Source organism: Taeniopygia guttata, chromosome 3, assembly GCF_048771995.1.
Source record: "Taeniopygia guttata chromosome 3, bTaeGut7.mat, whole genome shotgun sequence".
NCBI lineage: Eukaryota > Metazoa > Chordata > Aves > Passeriformes > Estrildidae > Taeniopygia > Taeniopygia guttata.
In genome coordinates this window covers 107,380,202-107,401,780 of record NC_133027.1, presented here as the reverse complement: position 1 = coordinate 107,401,780, position 21,579 = coordinate 107,380,202, and the positions used below count along the sequence as shown (strand labels likewise).

Sequence of the window (21,579 nt, the reverse complement as noted above, 5' to 3'; positions counted from 1 at the left end):
TCTGACTGGCTTTTAGAAGTGCTCTCCTTACTTTCTATAGAAATACAGAAACTCTGATTTCAGGGTCAAGTTGAACAGGTTGAAGCAAAAGTAATTGCTCATCTAAAGGAAACACTGAAGCTCAATTTCCCTTAGTGTGACCTGAGAATTATGCATTCCATTTGTGATGCAAGGTTTTACAGAAGGCAGCTCTTCCTGCTAACTGGATCTGGTCTTTAACAGGTGGTGAGAAACTCTGCTGCTTCCCCACTTCTAAGAGGAAGCTTTTTTTTTTTGTTAATCCTGTCTTCCTTGACTTCCTCACTGAGCTTCAACTGGGAAACTTCACTGGCATCAGCTGCCATCTCCACCTCCCCCACACCATCAGCATCCTATCTGGAACATCATTTTTCTAATATTAATGGATTCTCTAATAGAAAACTTGCTTTCCATCCAAGTTAGAACCATTCAGTGTTAATGCTCTAGGACAGATTTCATGTAAGAACTGTATTTTGCTCAACTCTATTTATTGATCAAAACAGCACTACTATAAAGCAGGTGACTCAACCATAATTCAAAATGAAAGTAGGATGACAATACAGTATTCACTTTCTGAATATCTGAAATACATAATATAACATGGAAGCAGCAGAATAATCTCAAAGTTACTTTTCCAAAGTCACACAACTCCATGTATTTTTGAAAAACATACTACTAGTAAAAGTATTTCTGAAATGTGTAATGTGTATCAGTTCACTGCAGATACTGTGTCCCTTGTATTTGCTAACCACCTCAAAGAAATGACAAGAGACACATAATATTTGCTCACTGCTTTTATATCTAGGAGGAAAAGCACTATAAAAATCTGAAGAATTACAGTCTATTAAAACTCTTAGATTATATGTACTGCAGAAAATAGTGTTAAGTTTCTTAGCACATAAATTTAATGCAGATATTTTGTTCCAAGGGTGACAGTAAAACAAATGTATAATGCATGTTCAGAGGTACGCTTAATAAAAGTATTTGTCCAAATGGGATTTAAATTGCATATCATATATTTGAATTACAGCCTTGTAGTAGATTATTGCCCTTCTAATATCTGAAAACCAAACTCTAAGTGCTGAGAAACCTTTTCCCCATGCTACACTTAGGCCTTGCAAAACCTTGGTTGCCCTGAGTCACCCCAGCATACTCCTGGTTTGGATATTTCCATCATCCACCCTTTCCAACATCCCCTTGTGCATCACTTCAAATGTTGCTACTTATCCCACCATTCATCTCCAGCAATAGCAGACAAATGCTGACTTCTTTGTTTGCAAGTAATTAAAAAATACAACTGTGCCCTCCAGCATATGGAATGCAGGTCCAGTGAAAAAGAATGGAAGAACTTAAAGTGATTCAAGGCAGACCAGGAATGTCAGATTTGATCTGTGGAAGCCTCGAGAAGATAAATGAGTTTATCCTATAAACTGCACTATTCACTGCCTGGAAATGCATCTATGCAGGGAATCTGGAGGACATCTGCACTACTAATTCAGCCTTGGTTTAATTCAAAATGATCCTCGAAGCATCAGAAGTTCTGCCCATAGACATACATTTTATAAATACTTTGATTGTTCAGTCAAAGAAAAACTCTGACTTAAGTTATCATAAGTGATGCTTTCTCTATTTTTCTATCATAAGTTGTAGGTTTTCTAAATTGATTTTAAAATAACATTTTTCACAGTATACTTCACTAATAAAATCAAGTAGCAGTAAAAAGACTAATACCCTTCCCAGACTTCTGTATACAATACTTAGGAAAAAGGTTATGAAGATAACCATGGTAGAGACTCAAAGGAGCTGTAGTCTGTACGAAAATGAGCCTAAACACCTGAAGCTTCTATTTACAAAGCAGGACTGACAGAGTATTGTAATGCATGAAGTTTGCCCATTTTCTCTCTTCAAACAAGATACAAATGACCCTTTCATAGCCTCTCCTGAACTGAAGACATTGGGCAATGCCATCGAGTGGCAGCCACTTCTCTGACCTCTGGCTGCCCGTGATCAAGAGCTGTGACCAAGCTGCCACCCTTCCACCACAGGAGGTGCAGCTACACCTTGCACCTTTTCCTGACTGGATACCTTCACCTGCCCCTCTGAGCTTAATATGACATTAATCACAGATTCTTCTTGTCACAGTGTCACTCTTCCAAAAAGAGATCCAGAAGAAGCTGAAAGACTTAGAGTATTGAACGTAAATAAGAGAGCTGGTGGAAAATCTTGCATGTTCTGGGGATAAATGGGTGATGAAGGACTCAGCAAGTGCTCAGGAAAAAAAGTGCAGAGGCTTCCAAAATCCTTGAAACTCAGACAGAAGACACAAGAGGTGCTGTAGAAATTCTGATGAATTGCTAATGAACTGGAGAGAAAAAGGGAATATGGAATAAAAGAGCAAATTAGAGGTTAAAATGACAAAGTGAGTTCTGCACGTGGCACATGTACTCTACACATATTTTATAACAGCTACATTGAATTTTTATTACAATTCCTATCCACCTACAGAATTTCCTGACCGGTGGGACTTTTTTTCTTGGATGCAAAAGTCTCTGTTGCCTTTTAGATGCCATAGCACAGTACTCACAGTAGGCATTTTACCAAATGCCTTTTAAAATAAACAATGTAGCACAAAAAATATGGCAGGAACCAACCATTCATTTACTACTTTTCATATTAAAGTATATTTTTGTGCAACACTTGAGGTAATACTAAGGTAGCAGCACCTACTTTAATTACTCAGAACTTCCAGCTTCTAGCAGCACTTGGGACATGCCAGCACTGCACTGAGAAGTTAATTGGGCTGAGTCAGCTTGATCCATCAGAGACCACAAGGTCTAGACTGCCACTGATCCTCACACCTGACAACCTGCAGAGAGATCCAACAGCCTACACCGTGTTCCCAAGTGTTCTTGGGTCCAGAAATATGAGGCAAAGACACAAAGTGACCTATCTGAGACTGCAGCCATGCAAATGTGAGCTGTCTGCTCCTAAGCATAAACTGAACCTGAAAAAGAGAATGCCAATGTCCATAAGGAAATGAAGTTGAAAACTCTCAAAATTGGTATTTGGAAGCCTCTGAACATTGGAGTAAATTTACAAGCTCTGTTACCCATCCAGAGATGAAAGGAAATATTGCAAAATATAAAAACAAAAGGATCCAGCAATGGAAATCTGGCACTTCAATCTGTAGGTTTATTTACTTGAGATACAGGATGAAGAAAATGCAGTGACTGAAATTCAAGGTATTAAAATCTACATGCACTTACACTGGTATTCTTCTATACACTTTTTTCTTCCCCTTGAAATATAGAAGACAGACCTTCTTATAATTACAGGTTGTACTATAAGCAAAACTGATTCAGTATCATCATATACCTATGGCAGAAGCCTTAAGCAGAGTCCTCCACTTACAGACTGCTGCTCCACAGAGATGAAATATTGTCTGATCAATACAGGGCATGAAGTAAATTGACTGTCCTTCTCCAGATTCCACTCATCCAGAATTAATCACAAAATCTTTCATAATTGATAACCTGGAGAAAGGTTGAGAAATCTTTAAACCTTGCAAAGCAGTTTTTCTTCAGTACTAGTGACAGGGGAAAAGTTAAGACATGCTCACTGCTCATGCTCTATTCATTGTGGTTGTTTTTTGGGCTTTGGTTTGTTTGTTTGTTTTGTTTGTTTGGGGTTAAGATATGCAAAGGACATCTGGCTTGGATTTGCAAAGTTTAAACTCCACACACTACATTCAATAAACCAGATACAAACACATTCTTTTTAATATGCTGGAAACTGGATATTTAAGGCTACATCAGCTTAAATAACATTGGAAGTCAAAGCACAGAAATAAATTTCTAGGGGTAAAGAGGGTTTTTCATTGTCCATGACGTGCCTAGAACAATGTCCTCTCACTCCCTAGTGTAATGAAAAAGTTACTTCAGTATGAATCTGCAAACAAATACAGCCTGATTCTAAATTATTTCCTTTATTGATTTTTTTTTGCCTTTATGGATTTTTTTAAAAAGCTCTCAAAGTATAATAATGTCATTTTAGAGCCTTGCCCCTTCCCCCATCTGAAACAAGTCACTGGCAGCATTTTCCTAACTTTTTTTCACTGAGATCCTGAGATTTTAAATTGAAGGCTGAGTTTTATGACTACAAGACTGTCTTGTTTTATCTACTTACATAACAGAAATACTAATATAAATTTAAGGACTATTTCTTTGGTGGACATCTAACAGACATAAACCTTTTATTTTCCATGTTTCCAAACCACTCTGAACTGAAATGCATATCTGAGGCTCCACAGTAACTCAAGTCCCACATCACACAAAAGCCTTGAAAAGCTATTAAGTTTTAAAATTCCCCACATTGGATGAAATTATTTACATTACTAAAAAGACCTGAAAGTTGTGTATTAATCATGAAAAACAGAAGAAAACATTAGATTTAATACTCTGCAAAAAAGCTTTAATATGGAAAGTTTATAAGACAGTTTTATTTGCATCTCAAATAGTTTTCAGATACTAATATGGAGAAAACTTGTTAAAAAACCAAATAAATCCGGAAGCAGAATTGAATATCTATACTTCTGAGTTATCTACAGCTTACAATGTTTTGAAGAAACTTTCAATAGCTTGTCTTCAGCTGTAAAAGTTTCATTCTCTAAACAGAGTGCTCCAATAATAAGTTATATTAAAATACAGCTGCATAAACATGTTTATACACACTTATATTTTCTCATTCACATTCCTTTCTCACAGGTGTACCTTTTCCACTATGAAGTAACTAAACTTAAATGTATCTTATGTAAGTGCACACATGTATAATGCCACTTGTAAAACAGTCCAGACTGTCCAGGGGGAAAAACTAACAGAATGCTTTATCTGAACATAAAATAAACAAGTGACATAAAAAGCAGTAATTCTACCACTTGTACTACACCAGCACTTAAATTACAACCACCAGCCTGATGGCAGTGAAAGCAACTATTGCAGTGTAATTTTTTTTTTTCCACGACAGGAGAAATGTATTTTACTAATACTGTTTTAATAACCACCACATTAACTTGTCTGTAATCAAATAAGTAACAAAGAACTGTATTTCTCCCATCATTTGGAGAAATTCATATAGCAACAGTCCAGAAACCACAAATACCACTGTTTCTATTTCAGTTAGGGAATCAAAGGAAATGTCACTTTCAGATTGATATTCTTAATTCAGGAAAGTCTTGCAATGTATGGGATTCTTTGAAAAGATATCAATTATTTTTAAGATAGAGACAACTGTTTTGAACTTATTTTAGGGAAACTAAAAATGTAACATCTGTATTTATTGCAACTGAATAAGTATTGCCATATAATGCTTATGCAATATTAACAGCTGTGTCCAAAATAAACTTTTATGTTGCAGATATCACAAAACTATTAATTTTGCTGTTCATTCACAGACCTAAGGAGAAGTTTCTACCTATTGATTTAAGAGTAAACTAGGTAACAATGGCAATTCTGAAACATTTCTGAAATATTTCTACTAAGTATTGCACGTTCAACCTTCAGCCTAGCCTAGCTCTCTTGGCTTAGTAAAACTCACAGGAAAGGAAATCCCTACCAGCTTTCCTTTTTTTTTTCTTTTTTAAGATTTTCAAAATTAGCTGCCTAAACCTTCAAACAATACATGAAAGAGCTCCCCTTCCCTTTGTGCTCAACCAACATCACACCTTTACCTTTCTTCATTAGGAAAGTGGAATAAGCACCAAAGCTAATATTTTTTTTTTCCAGAAAAAAAGAGAGATCTAAGTGTTTGGAGTAAACAAGCCCTGCTAGAGCCCAGAGAGGACCTTTTATTTGAAATGAGCTTTACTGACACACTAACGAAGGTCTGACAGACAAGGCAGGAGAAAACGGTATTTGAGCACAACCTCAATGTTTGCTCACCAGGCTGCTTGCCTGCCACAGGCTTACCCAAACACAGCCCCTGCAATGCAAAGTCAATCTTTTCTGGCTGTCTCTGAGCAAACAGATGTGAGCCTGGGAATCCCTCATACATTCAGATAAATCAAGAACCAGACTGTTCAGAGCCCCAAGCTCCATGGCTTTAGAAGGAGATGTCAGATTTCTGCAGAAGCCTCTGATTTCACACTACTTAGACTAAAATACAGTTATTGCCAATCATGCAAGCCACATAATTTCCAAAACTCTTCACCAAGTTTGATACGCTTCCATTTCACCTGCTACTCTATGGGAAAGAACTTGAGACAAGTCTAAACTACAAAACACCAGTGTAACACTCCCCTATGGATTTTCTTATGCTATTTCTCTTCCTTTTGTATTATGCCCAAGGGTTGTGAGGCGTATCTTCTCAAAAAGCTGATCTGGTATTTTCTACTGTACACAGGTTCCCTGGAGCCACACAGTTCTGACTGTACAGTATAAAACTTGTGTTTGTCAGTACAAAACTGCAATTGCAAACCTTCCTGATCAATGCTTGACTCAAAAAATACTTTAGAAAAGCACAAGGTACAGAAACATTGCATTACAGTTGTAATACAAATCCAGATAAATTGCTTCTCTGCATGAGGTCCATTTAACAAACCACATTTTTATGCAGAAGATGACCCAGTATTGACCAAAATATCTAAGGTGAGGTACTTGAGTGCTTTTTAAGCTCAAGGGTACCTCTTGAGATTTACAGTCAATAAATACAGCAGGTACCTACTTAAAGATGGAATTCAAGAGCAGACTTTGACTTGATTATACATTCTGTGATGTATTTAGAAATTCAGTTGCGCAATAGTGATTTTACCATTTTATCCAATTACTATACATGCTCAGTTTCTAGGAGATTCATTGGAATAGGATCTGGTTCTCTACTTGTTATATGAATTCTAGTGTCAGGTAAACTCTTTTCCCACAAGAATTAAGGAAAACTAAGAGGATCAGCTGCTGAAATATATTCAGGAGTACAGTATCTTTCCATACCCAGGATCTGAGGATCAGGACCCTGAAGCAGCAAGACTGATACCAGTCTGCAAAGGAAGCCAGGCTATGAGAACTGAAAGAACACTAGTCAATGTTGGTCATTAGAGACTACAACTGTGCAGTTGTTTTTTTATATCCTGGCAAAGAGGAGTGCCTGGGTATATGCCAGCAGCACCACAGCTGTACAAAGTTAACACCAGCAAAGTCCCTCCATATCAGAAATGGAGACAAGGGAACAGCAGCTGTGGAAGGCTCCTGGCAGCCCCAGGCAGCAGCAGCTGCACAGTCATTCCATGCCTCCAAGGGAAGTTTGGTCCCTTTGCAATTCCCTCCCTTCCAGCTCCCTCAATTGCACCATGTACCTGTTCCAGGGCATGAGCACTGGCAATTTTAATGAAGCTGAGAAATTTTAATGAAGGCCGTTGAACCTTTATAGCAAGCGTTCAGATATTAAAACCTGAATATTCTTTTTATAATTTTAAATCTTACTTCACAGAACAGCCTTGTTTAGTCTACAGATTTAGCAGTCACCAGCAGATATCATTTTAAAGAGCAGTGCATGCAAAATATACTGACCTTCCCAGCAAGAACTCGCAGACCAGCCGTTAAAAAGACCAGCTACAGTAAGGTTGCTCCATTTGTCAGAATATATTAATCTTTGCATATGCCCTTTCCAAAACAAGTTCAACATAAATCTACCAGAAAAAAAAAAAAAAAAAAAATCTTTCCCAAAGAGTTTGCTTTAGAAACAATGCCAAACATAATCTAACCTTGAGAGAACCATCCCAATGACTATTGCATGACATGTTCTTCATACTCCAGTGACACATCCATGTTTTTCCTCACAGTGGACAAAAAAACCTATCACATGGATCTGGTCACAGTACTCAAAGGTACACAGAGTTATTAGGCATTAGAAGAGACTGTAATACCAGCCAGTGTTCCTTCCACCTTTCCAGTACAGCTGAGTGTGAGCTGCCAGGCAGGACCAACACTGTGCACGGTGAGTGACCCTGAGCTCCTTGGTTACTGGCACATTATAAACCAGGGGTGAGAGCAAACTGCTCACACATATCAAGGGGAAAGGGGCTGGGAAGAAGGGAGAGAAAGGAACCTGGAATGCTTGGCCCAGGGTCAGAGGACAAAGAATTTCAGAGCTAGGCGGCAATTTTAAGAGGAAAGTGCCTATCACGCAAACATGTGCTCATCATGTTCACCCACACACTTCCTCTTCAGAGATTAGTTTTAATCCCAATAAATTTTCTAAATTCAACTCCCCACATACTTGCACAAGCTTGTTTGCTGGCATAAGGAAAGTGGCTACAGCAGGCAAGTATAACCAGATGGGGGAGATGCATTTCTTTCAGTGGCACTGATGATTTCTGTTCACTTAGAAGAACACGTGCATATAATGTGCATATTAGAGTACAAACTGCAAAGGCAATACGCTTTACAGGACTAAAGAGAAACTTTAAAAATGCTTAAGAAAAAGCATGCAGTACCTAGAACAAAACTAGAAGGCAGAAATGCAAATCACAGAGATAAGCATGATGAACAATCTCTGCCTCTGATTTTTCCGTACAAAAAGTTATTGCTGAACAAGTTTTGAATTCTCACAAAATAACAAAGCAGAAACAAAGGGCTTTGTTCAAAACACTTACAAACTGAAATTCCAGTTCCCTACACACAGGACTTTCTTTCATTAGGACAAGATGGAAAACAAGTCAGTGATTAGCATTAATTCAATACTAAAACATAGTAGGGTACAATTGATAAATGCACTGATGGACATTTTCCCAGGTTTCTTGTTGTATGACTGCACTTTTTCTTTCAGAAAAAAAAGAAAACTCAACAGTTCAGCGACATCATTATCTGCCATGACTTTCCTCACCAGGGCTGCAGGACTGAGCTCCTTGCATGGCCACTGTGAACACTGAGCAGGAGCACTGATGCTCTTAAGATTATCAGTCAGTGCATGACTGAAAGCAGTCAGGCTTCTTGTGCACAGAACACACCCCAAAGACTCCACAGCCATCAGGAGCCAGTTTTCAGGTAAACACGTGAGTGACAGCAGATAAAGCTATATTCCATTAAAATGGCAGCAGTGAAACCTTCACAGGGACGTAATTCAAGGAAAACTGATTCTGCACATTACTTGACAAAAGTCTCATGATTACGAAAATAAAAGAACAGGTTCTGTTAAATTTCCTATGCTCACTCCTCCTTGTATTTAAAGGTGGAAAGAAGTATTTCCCTCAGGGAAGGGGGGCCCAGTTCATAATTTCTGGATTAAACCCATTACTATTAGCTGCAGAAAGAAATTATTAGTGACAGGTTCACTGAATTACCTCTTTACAGAGGTCACTGGAGCTTCCTAGAAACCTAAAACTGCCACTGTAAATTTAGCTAATAACAACTGAGTTTTTGAAACCAACTAAATTAGAGGTAAACATAATAAAGAACCTGCTTTAATACCCTAATCTAGTCATGCACTGTAGTACAATACATTTTCATTTCTTCACTTTGAAGTTACTGAGAAATAGAAGAGTTTTGGCATGCACCACTATTACATCAACATTTCATAACCACAGATGTGGATGTAGAATTTCTATTGATTTTAAATATGCTCATTTCACTTTGAACTGTAACACAAATCAATAATAATTTTTCTGGCAAGTACACAAACCATAGCCTGATTAGCACATTTAAAATAAGATTATACAGAGGCTTAAAACAGGATTTAAAAAAGCTTTCACAATGTAAAATTCTATTATGTAATGAATCAATTTCACAATATCAAGAATCTGGGAAAAAAAAAAAAAAGAAACCACATGTAAAAAAAACTTATTTTCATTCTATGTTTATTACCACCATTTTGAAGTTTTGCTCAATTATTGATGAAGCACCTTAGACAGAAATTGTTCAATTCACCACTTTACAGGTTACACTTAGTTCTGCTTAATCTTCCAAGACAGTTCATAAACTCTGTGCACTGTTTCATGTAAAGTACATACAGAGTCCTCAAAGTCCAGCCTGTGTTTCCCCCTTCCAAGGAAGTGACCTCACCGCCAGATTATAAAGTCCTGTTTCTCTTACTGGTGCTCTCTGTTGCTCTGGTCCTGTAAATTTTGCATTCCTAGGAGTACAAAGGATGCCCTTCATCCCAGTCCAGTAAACAGCTAAGTAGTGAAGTGTCTACTACTTGGTGAGAAACCTCAGCTTGAAATCCTCCAGCTGGATTTCAGCACTAAATCCAAGTCTTCCCTTTCTCAGGGTTATCACACAGCAATCACGTCCCATCTTTGCAGGGCATGAGCAGACACTGGTGTGGTGCTGCAGCAGGGGCACTGGGACACTGGCAGGAGCAGCCCTGGGCACAGCTCTGCTCCCCAGCACACCAGTTTGCCTGGCTGCTGGGACCACAGAGGGACTGGATGTCCCATTTGCTTACTCCTCCCCCAAGCAATGAGAGCCTTCATCGCTGCTGTCCCTCCCTTCTGATCTACTTTGTCAGAGGTTACTTCAAGAACTCCCAGAAGTAATGCCATTCCATCCTAGCCAAACCCATTTTGAAATGTCTGTTTTTACATAGTGTAAAATAAACACCTTGAATTCTGCTGGTTCATAAGGAATTGATAGGTAAAATGGGGCTATAAGTGAATTACTGGGGAAGAAATGGAACACTCCATGAAATGGTCATGGTAAATCTTACACCAAATGAGGGTCACCTGTCACAACTGAGCCCTGTTCATTAGTATTGAACAGAAACCTCACAGAATTCTCATAGTCTCACAAGCCTTAAATAGGTTTAAAACATGCTCTGTTATGATTTATTTTACCAGCGGAACACTATTGTGCAAAGATCATAGAATCCCATTGACCCTGGTCATGAGTTCTGTGGAACTATTACCAAAATTCCACAGTTGTCAGAGACCTTGAATCTGAAGCAGACTGATACTAATTTTCAATTAAGACACTAACTTACCATAGAGTGCAGGTTTCTTGGTCTAAATTCAGTTTATTATAAATTAAGTTCTCTTTGTAATTTCTTTTTTCTGCTTACTATTGTAAGGGGTTTTGTTTTCATAACCAAATATATCTCATGCAACAACTAGACTAGATGTAAAACATCTAGTCTAGTTGTTGCATGAGCTTGATTAATCAACTTTAAGATTCAATATCACCTTTTGCATAGGACATATCTGATTCTGAACAAGGAAGGCAAACATGCTCTGCGCTGTACTAGTCTCTGTATCTTTGTGGTAGAGACTAAGACTGTATTATTCCACTTCCACTTGGCACTGGGTGTCTAAATGGAAAAAATGACCACATTCTCCAGTGTCTAGGTTGAGCAAATGACCTCACTGAAGTAAGAATTTCTTTGAATTGTTCTAATTCAGAATTTGCAGAGGACTTCCAGTAAGAATAAGCCAAGAAAGGACAGGCATTTAAATACTGAAGTGTTTCTCATCCTGCTGAAGAAACTTATAGGTAACAGTATTAATTTAAGCTAGGTAACCAAAATGATGAGTAATTTGCAAGGAAACTGAGGCACCGAAGTCTTGGAGTGGTCTAAACTATCTCCAAATATTATTTTATATTGTATTATAGGAGTCTAGCTCCTCTTGCAGAGCAACTTCTGCTAGCCCTCGGACATTAAGTGATCCAAAATTCAACACAATCTGTCAGGGGCTGTGCTGAATTATCTGCCATCTGGAAACTGTAAAAATCAAAATTATAGGAAGGGACATGAAAAAAAGACTATTAAAACAGAATGGTAATGGTAAAGCTTGACAACTTTCCAATAGAACTAACTGGAAACCTGCCTTTTTTGAAGACCCATACAACCTGAAGGAAGCTGAGTGAGAGCTAAGAGCCCTGAGGCATCAGATGAAGCTACCCAAGCAGCCAACTAACTGTGGAGGTTAAACTCTATTTCCTTCTACAATGAAATGCAGAATTTTTTTGTTTTAACTTTTAAATTGGATGAAAAATATAAATCTAATTTCAAAACATTTCTTTCCAAAATCATTTCTTTACCCAGTCAACTCTATATAGTCTCTCTCTGAAAAACACAACATGGCTCAAAATTAAGTTAAAGGATTATTTGGAGCTGTCTTGCATAAACACAAGCCAAGTATCAGCTTAAGTTACTATAATGGTCTTTATATGGGCTCATAAGTCACACGGCAAATTCTGGCAGAAACAGACTTCAGTCTTTGGACACGTTTAGATATTTGAACGTGGTGCCAAAAATCTCCCAAAGATAAGTGAAACACACCAGGAAAACTGGTTTTAATATCCAAAGAGTTACTCAAGCTCAATTGAATTTATCAAGATAAAGAATACATTTTTCTTGCTGTGCAGAGAACAGATGAATCTTTCTGCTCAATATCGAACAGCTGTTGAAAACAACAGATGCTGAAAACTCTCTAAGAGATTCTAAAGAAAATTTTTTATGGAGCAAATTACTTTGCAACCTAAACACTAGAGTTCCTATAATGAAATCAATTCCTATGCCATCGTCTTAATTTCAGTTTACTTCATATATTCATTCAACCTACAGCCCCTGAGCTTTATATCCAAGAAGTTCTCATACCAGCAGTTGTCTTCCATAAAGAGCCTTGTTCCCTTAACAGTGCTAGTATTTGCTTAGTGAAATCTTAGCTCCTACAACCTGTCAGAAAGGAACTGAACAACACCACACTCTGGTCTTAACAAAAAAAAAAAAAAAAAAAAAAAAAAAAAAAAGTAAAAAAGCCTAAACAAGAACAAAAATGACATTTTCAAAAATGGGTGTTTTATTCTACATAGAACAGTTCCTGCTGATTCTGTACTCCAAAGCTGAAAATTGTAATGTTGCACCAATTTACCAAAAAGCTTGTGTTTTTTTTTAACCCAAGGTTTAAGCCAAATGTGTCTCAGCACTGGATCCCAAACTTTAATTTCCTTCTACTTCTGCTATTGTTATGCCAGCACTTCTAAATATTTACCCTTCCCAGATTCCTAAAATGGAAGAAGCCAGGGCTCTTTTGTAGTGCAGATGATTTGCACAAACCCCAAGCAATGGAGAAATTCTCACGCTTTCATGGGAGGGAACTGGATTTAGGGGACACTTTCCTCTTGACAGGGGAAAGTAATCTTTAATAAATTTAAATTGAAGGGTCTTTCTAACACAGAGGGAGTATGTATATCTTCCCTATGTACAATAATAAACATTAAAGGTACTAGGAAACATTCCTTAGAGAACTGCAGATGTACATTTTGCATAAAATGTAGAAGTGATTAAACTGCATCTAAAGCTGGAAAGCACTACTGAAAAATTAAGTTTTCTGCATATGTCACTTCAATTTATCTTCTGAAAAGTTAAACTGTCATTATAGATAAGGACTCAGTAAAAGTTTAATCAAAAATGTGGAGGCAATACTAACAAAATGCAAGCATAAACAACCTCAAAAACAAAAATGCATTTTTATGCCTACTGAATCTTTTGGAGTCTCCATAGGAGCAACTGAGCCCTTGGTATCAAAGAGGGAAGTCAGTTTGGTCTTTGCTGGCATCACACATTCAGCAAAGTGACTTACGAGATAAATGCTCCATATACTGTTTATTTATTAAATCAACCCAATAGTCTAGAAAGTCATGCTACAGTAAATCTAATGGACATGTAAACATGTAAGACACTACACAGTCATCTGAGACAAAAGTAGTTTTCCTATTTTTGTAAGCACACACTGAGTTATATCCTCCTACTTAACAGAAATCTGTTGCTAAGGATAGACAGAAGACTATTTAAACTTGCTAAAGCCATTGATTGTGTCATTTTAGCTGAAACTGTGAATAAATGTATCAATTTATTATAGTATTCTTTATTTTGAAGTTGTCAAATTATGCACTCTAACTAAAGAAAATCCTTCCAGAAAACCTTAGTGAACACTGAGCCTCTTTTGTTATCAGAGTAAACATTTCTTTGTGTGTCTATTCCATCTGATAAAGTTGGATTTTGCTCCCTTACAGATGCTGAAAACTTGGGGGATAAGAATCTAAATGAGATCATTGCTTCCATATATTACAGAATTCCTTGAGAATCCATACAAGTGCACAGTAATCAACAGAGGAATATAAAGAAACTTGAAATAAAAGTGTTTTTTGCACAGTGGGGAACTACAGTTTCTCAGTACTGGACTCAGAAGACATGGGCAAATCAAAAAAGGATGGAAGAAAACAGAGGCTGTCCCAATCTGCTTTTCAGTCTAAGGCAGCAAAATAAGCAAGTCATAATTTTTTAAAAAACAGGACAAAAATACTTCAAAGGAATGACTGTTAGTGCCAAACTCATTAACTCATTTCACACAGTTCTACCAGTCTATCAAATGCAATCTCTCCTTATGCTCCTGGTACTGCACCTTTCCTCCTCACTTTACATGGACCTTTGCTTCTTTCTCATCTCCTGCTTCTGTTTTTATCTCATCTTGTCCTGAATTTCCCTAATTACAAAACTTTCCAAATCAGAGGAATCAAAAACTTTGATGAATAATTTCTAGAAGCAGCAGTCTAGATAGGGAAGGGGAAATTTGCCTCTGTCCTGCAGGCAATCTCCCTGTGTAGAATACCTGTCTGCATAAACACCACTTATCATTACAAGAAGTTTAGATGTGCAGGACAGTTTGAGCAAATAACCAAGGAGCTGCTGTGGGCACACAGGTCCCACAGACCCCATTAACCAGTTTCATTTTTTAATCATTGCAGTGACCTGTACTGCACTTGCATCTCACAAAACACTCAAGTGCCAGTCACCATAATGTTCCTTCATGAGGCATTCCTTGAGTTCTCCAATTTAGGGTAAGATTATTTCCAAGCTATTTAACCCCTAAGGGAAAGAGCTGCATAACAAAATCTGAAGTTTTGTTCATGAGACTAGGGAGAAATGTAATATTCAAAGTCTTCATTAAAATTACTTTGCTTTTACAGACTAACTTAAAAAAAAATACCTAGAAAACAAAACCCTTTCTAAATGGTTCTAACTTAACTGGTAAGTTACAATTTCATCAATTACAGTTACATTTCATCAACTTCTGATCAAGCCAGGCAACTATTTTAAATTCTCAAAAGACCACTGAACAAGCAATAGCTACATAGGACAGAAGCTCCTATCTTTAAAAAATATTAAAAACCAGTGCTGGAACTTTAAATCCTTATAATAGAACTTTAGAAACTAACAGTGTATATTGACAAATTGTAGGCACTTATTTTTCTTAACCTTTTTTTTAATAAAGAAAAAGGTTGCTTTAGAAGTCGTAAGAAAAAAATAAACAATTGTTTACCTCTCATTTAAAACTCAAAGCTGAACAGAGTTTGATGCATCAAGTAACACAGCTGCTGGCTTCAAAACCAGTAATTATGAGAAAATTTTAAGAAGCTGAAAAAAAAAAGCCAAACTTTTCATAGTCTCCCAGCTGCAGTAACCAAAGGTTGAACACTACCAAGGATTGGACCAAACTTTTTAATACTCTTCCTTCTACCCATCCCATTTACCTGACTTAAAAAGTATGTTTCCCCCAAATCTGAATTAAAAGCAGAAAGGTAAGACAGCCAACTGAACTGGAAACTATAACAGCATTACAGTCACATAGATATGCAGCAAATAAATACATTACTAACACTGGCTAGCAAGGTAAGAGTCCTATTTGCAGCTGGAAAACCAATTTTAAAGAGCAATCAAGGTGAATTTGCATAGAAAGGAACAGTCTTAAAATGGGAAACATTTAGAGAGAGAGTTAACAGTCCTGTATACATAATAAATAACATCCAGACAACAGGGCACAAAAAAAAATCCTTTCCAGTGTGCTATTCTCAGGAATCTTGCCCTCTGCAATGCAGAATGTATGTCAACTCTGGAGAGCAAAGGCAAAAGGGAACAGGAGAAGAAATGGCACCTGGAAAGAAGTAGCCCAGTTTTAGGTGGGATGCTAACACTCTGAAAACTGCTGCATAAGGAGAGAAAGCAATTTGAAACCGCTCTTTGTATTACTCTTCAATAGGGGATTTAATGATAATGAAAATAAGAGAATCTGGAAAAAAATCCAACCTCAAGCTATATAAAAAAGAGAACATGTTCACAAGAAGAGATGCAAAAACTTCTTGCTCTTTCTTCCAATCATCAATGCAGACCATTACATTCCATGTTCATATGTCCTACAATCTAAATTTCCATAGATGCTCCTCACTAAAAGCAAGAAAGCTGTCACTTTCTGGTTCTGGATTAGTTATCTTGAACACAAGTGAGCTGACAACTGTAACAGCACCTTCCCAATACAGCAGAATTAAAATCATGAATTTCCCAGAGCCTGCACAAAGCAGCCCCATCCTTCCTTACCCAGTCAGGAGTGTGACTCTTGAGAAGCAGCTGACTGTATGCAGACCAAAATCTCTCTCTGCTGGAAACCAGGCTCATGTGTTACATCTGATGTACTTCAGGCAAGTGAAAAACTTCATTAGAACATTCCAAACAGGTTTCCAGGAACAGCAGCACACTGAATTAGGGGCTAAAGGAAGAGGAGTTGTCAGTTGTAAGTGCACCAGAAAGAAAAACAGGAACACACTTCCTGGGGTTTTTAAATTACACTTCAAGAGTTATTGTTACTAATAGCTGCTCTGAGCTGTAAAAATTGCAACCTTGGAGGGCAAAAGTCAAAGAAACCCTACTGGTTTTCCCCGGATTACTCATGGAATTAATAAGATCATTTGGAAGGCAGCCTTGAGGTTATCAGAAATCTCCCATCACATGCCCACAGCAAACTTTTCCAGCATTTCTGCTTACAGCTCTTTAATGAACTGCAGCACTGAAGCAGAAATCCTCTTGCCTGCTAGCAGGTCGTGCTGGAATGCAATTTGGCTACCTACATGTTTTGTGTTTCCAACAGCAAAGTTAACCAAAAAAAAAAAAAAAAAAAAGAAAAGAAACAGATAAGCCTTCAGCAGTTTTCCACTAAATTACTCTGAAACACCTTTTTAACGTGTATTTACCACTGAAAAAAACCAAATGTCAAAACTTATGTATCAATATTATTACTGACAATATAAGCAAATTCTCTTAATCTTTCAGGACATAATCAAAGAGAATATTGCCTTAAAGTGCCATAGAAAGGGTTCCTGCTTCAAATATTCTTTAAAGCAATATCACTGGAACAGGCTGCTCAGAGAGGTCATGGAAACTCCCTCTCTGGACACATTCCTGTGTCACCTGCTCCAGGTGACCCTGCCTTGGCAGGTGATCTCCAGCAGTCCCTCCCAACCCCAATGAATGCAGTATTCTCTAAGGTCTCAGGCAGGTAGAAACAATCCAAACAAGGAGAGTTTGAAGTTTGTCACACAGAAAATGCTAAATATCAATGGAACTGAAGGTAAGTATGATTCAAACAGATTATTGTCAAGGAAGGAATTGTAGGATTTTAGCTACAGGCATGTCTTCACTAGACCATGTTTAAGTACTTTGAGGATTTTGGCCCAAGCCACTACTTGTGCACAAGTACCTCATATTTTGAGCACCTGGTTCAATGAAGTTCCCCATAAAACAGATACCAAGGTGGATATCAAAAATACAGCTTGCCAGCCAGAAGCTCAGACATTCACTGTGAATTGGTGATGGAAGCTCAGCAGGAGAACAACCCAAACTGGTATGGCCACTACAGGACAGCTTATAGCCACAAGAATAAGCAGATACAGGTAGAGATCAGACAAATAAAAACGACAATACCCATGGCAAAGCAAGATTTCAACTTGTCCTTAATGTGATGGGCTTGGTCAAATACCTGGCATTGCTGGAAGTGCATCTAGAAGTGTTACACATCTGAAAATCCTTTATTTTGGCCTTCAGAGCAAACTTTCTGAGAAGAAAATGGAAGGACTTGAAGGGGATGAACCCGTCTGGGAGCAACAGTAACACTACAGAAGAGCAGAGACTGAATGCATGTCATCATCAGGTTGGAACCCAAGGGAATAATAAAATCCCCAAAACTTACTTTCCTCCTTAAAGTCAAAAGAGAGGCCAAAATCCCCTAAGCAGCCTGTTACAGGTAAGAGTGAGTTAACTTTTTTAACAAATTGAGAGAAGCCAGTATTTGTGGAAGGATTTTGCTGGTTCAATCAGTACACTCACTGGAGACTTAAGATAATCAGGCATTGACTGTCACAGCTTAAAGCAATGTTTTGCAGTATTTGACTTCCCCTCCTACATCACAGGCAATCCAAAATGGATTCCAAGCAGGCAGAGAGATTAAGGGTCTTTAGCCAGTCACATCTGTTTTACTTGAAAAGTTGTAAGCAGCACAAATTCAACACATCTCAAGGCAGAGGGAGCACAGACATCCATCCAAATACATTGCTCTTAGTTTCCAGAACAGAAAGTTAAATCAGAATATGGAGTGAGGTTGTGTCTCAACTGCTGTACATAAAAGTTCACTGTCCTGAGAAAGGTTAACATGGAGAGCTTATTGACCACTTGAACATGCAACCTTTGCATTAGAAACAGCCCTAATGCACTGAGATATTTAAAGTCATAAATCCTGTTGCATGATATGCAGTTTTAAGAAATCCCATGAGACTGCTGTTGTCTGCTGCCTGGGCACTGCTGATTCACTGTTAGCATCCACGTGCTGCAAAGATTTCTATCACATGCAACATTCTGCATCTGAGTTCTGCATCTTGTTTGTGTTGGCAGGAACTTTTGCCCACTCTTGACAGAAGAAGCTTAAGATGACACTTAGAAATTCCTTGGTCAGGGCAGATTCTCACTTCTCATACAACTCATGTCAGGGAGCAGGGATGAAGAAAAAACAAGATAAATAAACCTATTAATAAACTCTCAGACCAGAGATGCAGATGAGCACATAAAATTTTGATGAGCCAAGTTACCAGTTACCTACACATTTTACTCCAAAGAAAAAGGAACCAAGGAGATCTCTTGCCTTCCATTGTACTGCTACACCATGAGCTTGGAGAGCTGCATGTTCTGCCTTGGACTCACTGATTTCTATCAAATCCCAACAGCAGCCCTTGGCCCCACTCCTTTTTTTGTACCTTGTTCTCTCCATCAGCAGTGACATGAAGCAAATGTGCCATTTGAACAGGTGGGTAACAGCAGCTTGCCTGTCTTGGGCCTTCAGCTACCTTCAACTTTGGAAACTGCTAGGTACAAATATTCTTTTACCTGGATGATGCTTTGTAAGTTCAAGCAGCACAATGTCAGCTGAAACACCCAACAGATGGGACAGATGTGCACTGGCTGGTGACATCCATGGCAGTAAGGATGCAGCAGAAAAGTAAATAGTTGCAAATCATGGAGGTTATGGAAGAAAACCACTGTCTTGGAGAGGTCACTTACAATGATAAGATGTAAGGATAATTTGCATTATCTGAAAATAACAGTCACATCAATTTCCTCATCTGTCAATCTAGAAAAAAGACAATGTTTTACACAGTGAAAAACAGGTGTCTGTCTAGAAATGACTGGTAGCTGGAGACATCCATCAGCTTTCTGACACTTTTTTTTGTAGATTTTTTTGAGCCAACCAAGTTTTGCCAACAGGCGAAGTTTCATCCTGCCATTACACAGGGTGTCCAATGACTATTAGCCCAACATTTATTCAACTCCCTAAAATTTACCCTGCAGACCCCTCTGTCAGAAAGGTTAACAATGACTTTTTTTTCCCCTTTCACACTGTTTCACCAGTAACTCTGCTGGTTTGTCTGATACTATTAAAATCTAATTTCGGCATTTTCTGGATGATGACTTCTTATCAGAACTATGTTATCTTGGGACTTTTAGACTAAGTTTTACACCACAAGATTAATAGGAATTATCACAATCTCATTCTCTCCACAAAGTAACTGGTATGGATTTATTATTTCATCTATAGTATCTTCAAGCAAAAATTCTCAAGTCTGAAACAATGCAGTGAAGGCAGACATCAGCTACACTCCATATTTAAGTTCAGACATTATCAACAAAATAATTACCAACAAGCGTCTACTTAAATATTTATAAGGCTATTAAAAACAAAGAAAAATTTAAATGCCTTAACCTGAAAACAAGGATTGAGAACTCACAAAGATACCAAGGTGCTAAATATATGCAGGCAAAATGGTTCAGAAAATAACTATAAAGCTTGGATACTGGGAGTAGGAGAGGAAGAGCTCTAGCATGCTAGTTGAAACTCAGCTTCAGGCAGCATCCATTAAAAAAAAGTTATCAGACAACTTTTTGACTGCTCATGCAAATTGAACAAATGATTTGATTTCAGAACTGAGAGTAAAAAGCTTTACTCAGTGGAAACATCAGGAGTGATAGGAAGGGAGCAGACTTGCTTTCAAAAATGACCTGATATTACTTCAGCATCCCTCAGAGATTATCACTGGGGCAGAAGACTCCCAAGGATGTTCCAGTCAAGGCCTCTATAATGCAGTTTGTACTGGGTGTGGAAAGCCACATAAATCAGCTTTCCAAGGAAAGGTAATTCCTTGGCTAAGCATCTGGCTGACCTTGCCTACTACATGAATATAAAGTACCTTCCTCAAAACCCAAAATGTAATTAAATCTGTGTAATTGAAACAATCAAAAGGTAAATATCTGTGTGCAACTGATGGCAGATTTCTAATACTCTTAATACCTGATTAACACCAGGAATATGAGCTCATGTTTTTCTATTCTTTATTTGATGTGGAAAACAAATTAGTGCAAAGTTACTTGTGCTCATTTAGGAACATCACATCTCTGCAAAAGACAATTACGAGAAAGATCAAAACAAAGTTTCTCATTATCAGAATACCTGCCACTTCACACTTTCTACATAGTTTTTCTAAGAAATCAAATTTTTCTTAGAGTGAAAAAGCAGTTGTACCTGGATTGAAAGTAAACAGTCTGAACTGATCAGCCTCACGATGGAATCTCAGTGTAAATTTTTAAGTGCAGCTCTGCTTGGAATTTTAACAAGATAATTAGATATAGACCACTTCAAAGTGGGACATGTCTATACCGATCACTGAAACACACAGTACTGCAGAAAGGGAGCCAGTATTTCTAACAACATTTGAATAAAACATGAATTTTTTAAAAAATCTGTACTCTACAGGAAACATAAGAACAGACAGAGAATATCTAAGCAGGTCTGCTTTTCATTTTTTTTCACCTAACATTATTTATGCCTGTATCCAAAGCTCCTTTGGCAGCACGAGAACTTAGCTGTTGGCTACAAATATCTTAACATAATTAGTGTGCTTTTAAACTTTAGTTATACCAAGCTTCCTCACCCCTCTGTACACACTGCAGGTGACTGAAGGTCCAGTTTGTCTTCCTTCTTGCTGACCTAAGGCAGCATTCCACCTCAGCTTGTCCTGTAACAGCTCACAAGTGTGAAGCTTTCCAAGTCACAGCTCCTCTTCACAAAAGCTGAACTGTCAGTATATTAATCTGCCTGGCGTAGAAGTAGGACTTCACCATTCTTTCCCCTCTGTCTGCAAGCACAAGTAAAACAAGTGTTTAATCACAGTATTTGAGAAAAGAATTTGCTTCTGTGCTTCATGT

The 21,579-nt window shown here is 37.8% G+C and overlaps 1 protein-coding gene across 2 annotated transcripts in view; it reads right to left on the bottom strand.

Moving 5' to 3' along the window:
• Window positions 1-21,579, bottom strand: part of DISP1 (dispatched RND transporter family member 1) — an 84,935-nt gene that overhangs the window by 39,411 nt on the left and 23,945 nt on the right. The window contains exon 1 of one of the 2 annotated variants that reach the window (XM_072927593.1): window positions 16,375-16,506. The exons of the other annotated variant lie outside the window; for it this stretch is intronic. The gene's annotated coding sequence lies outside the window, so the exon portion shown is untranslated. Of the gene's footprint in view, window positions 1-16,374; window positions 16,507-21,579 lie in introns of those variants that run through there. 2 annotated transcript variants of the gene reach the window in all.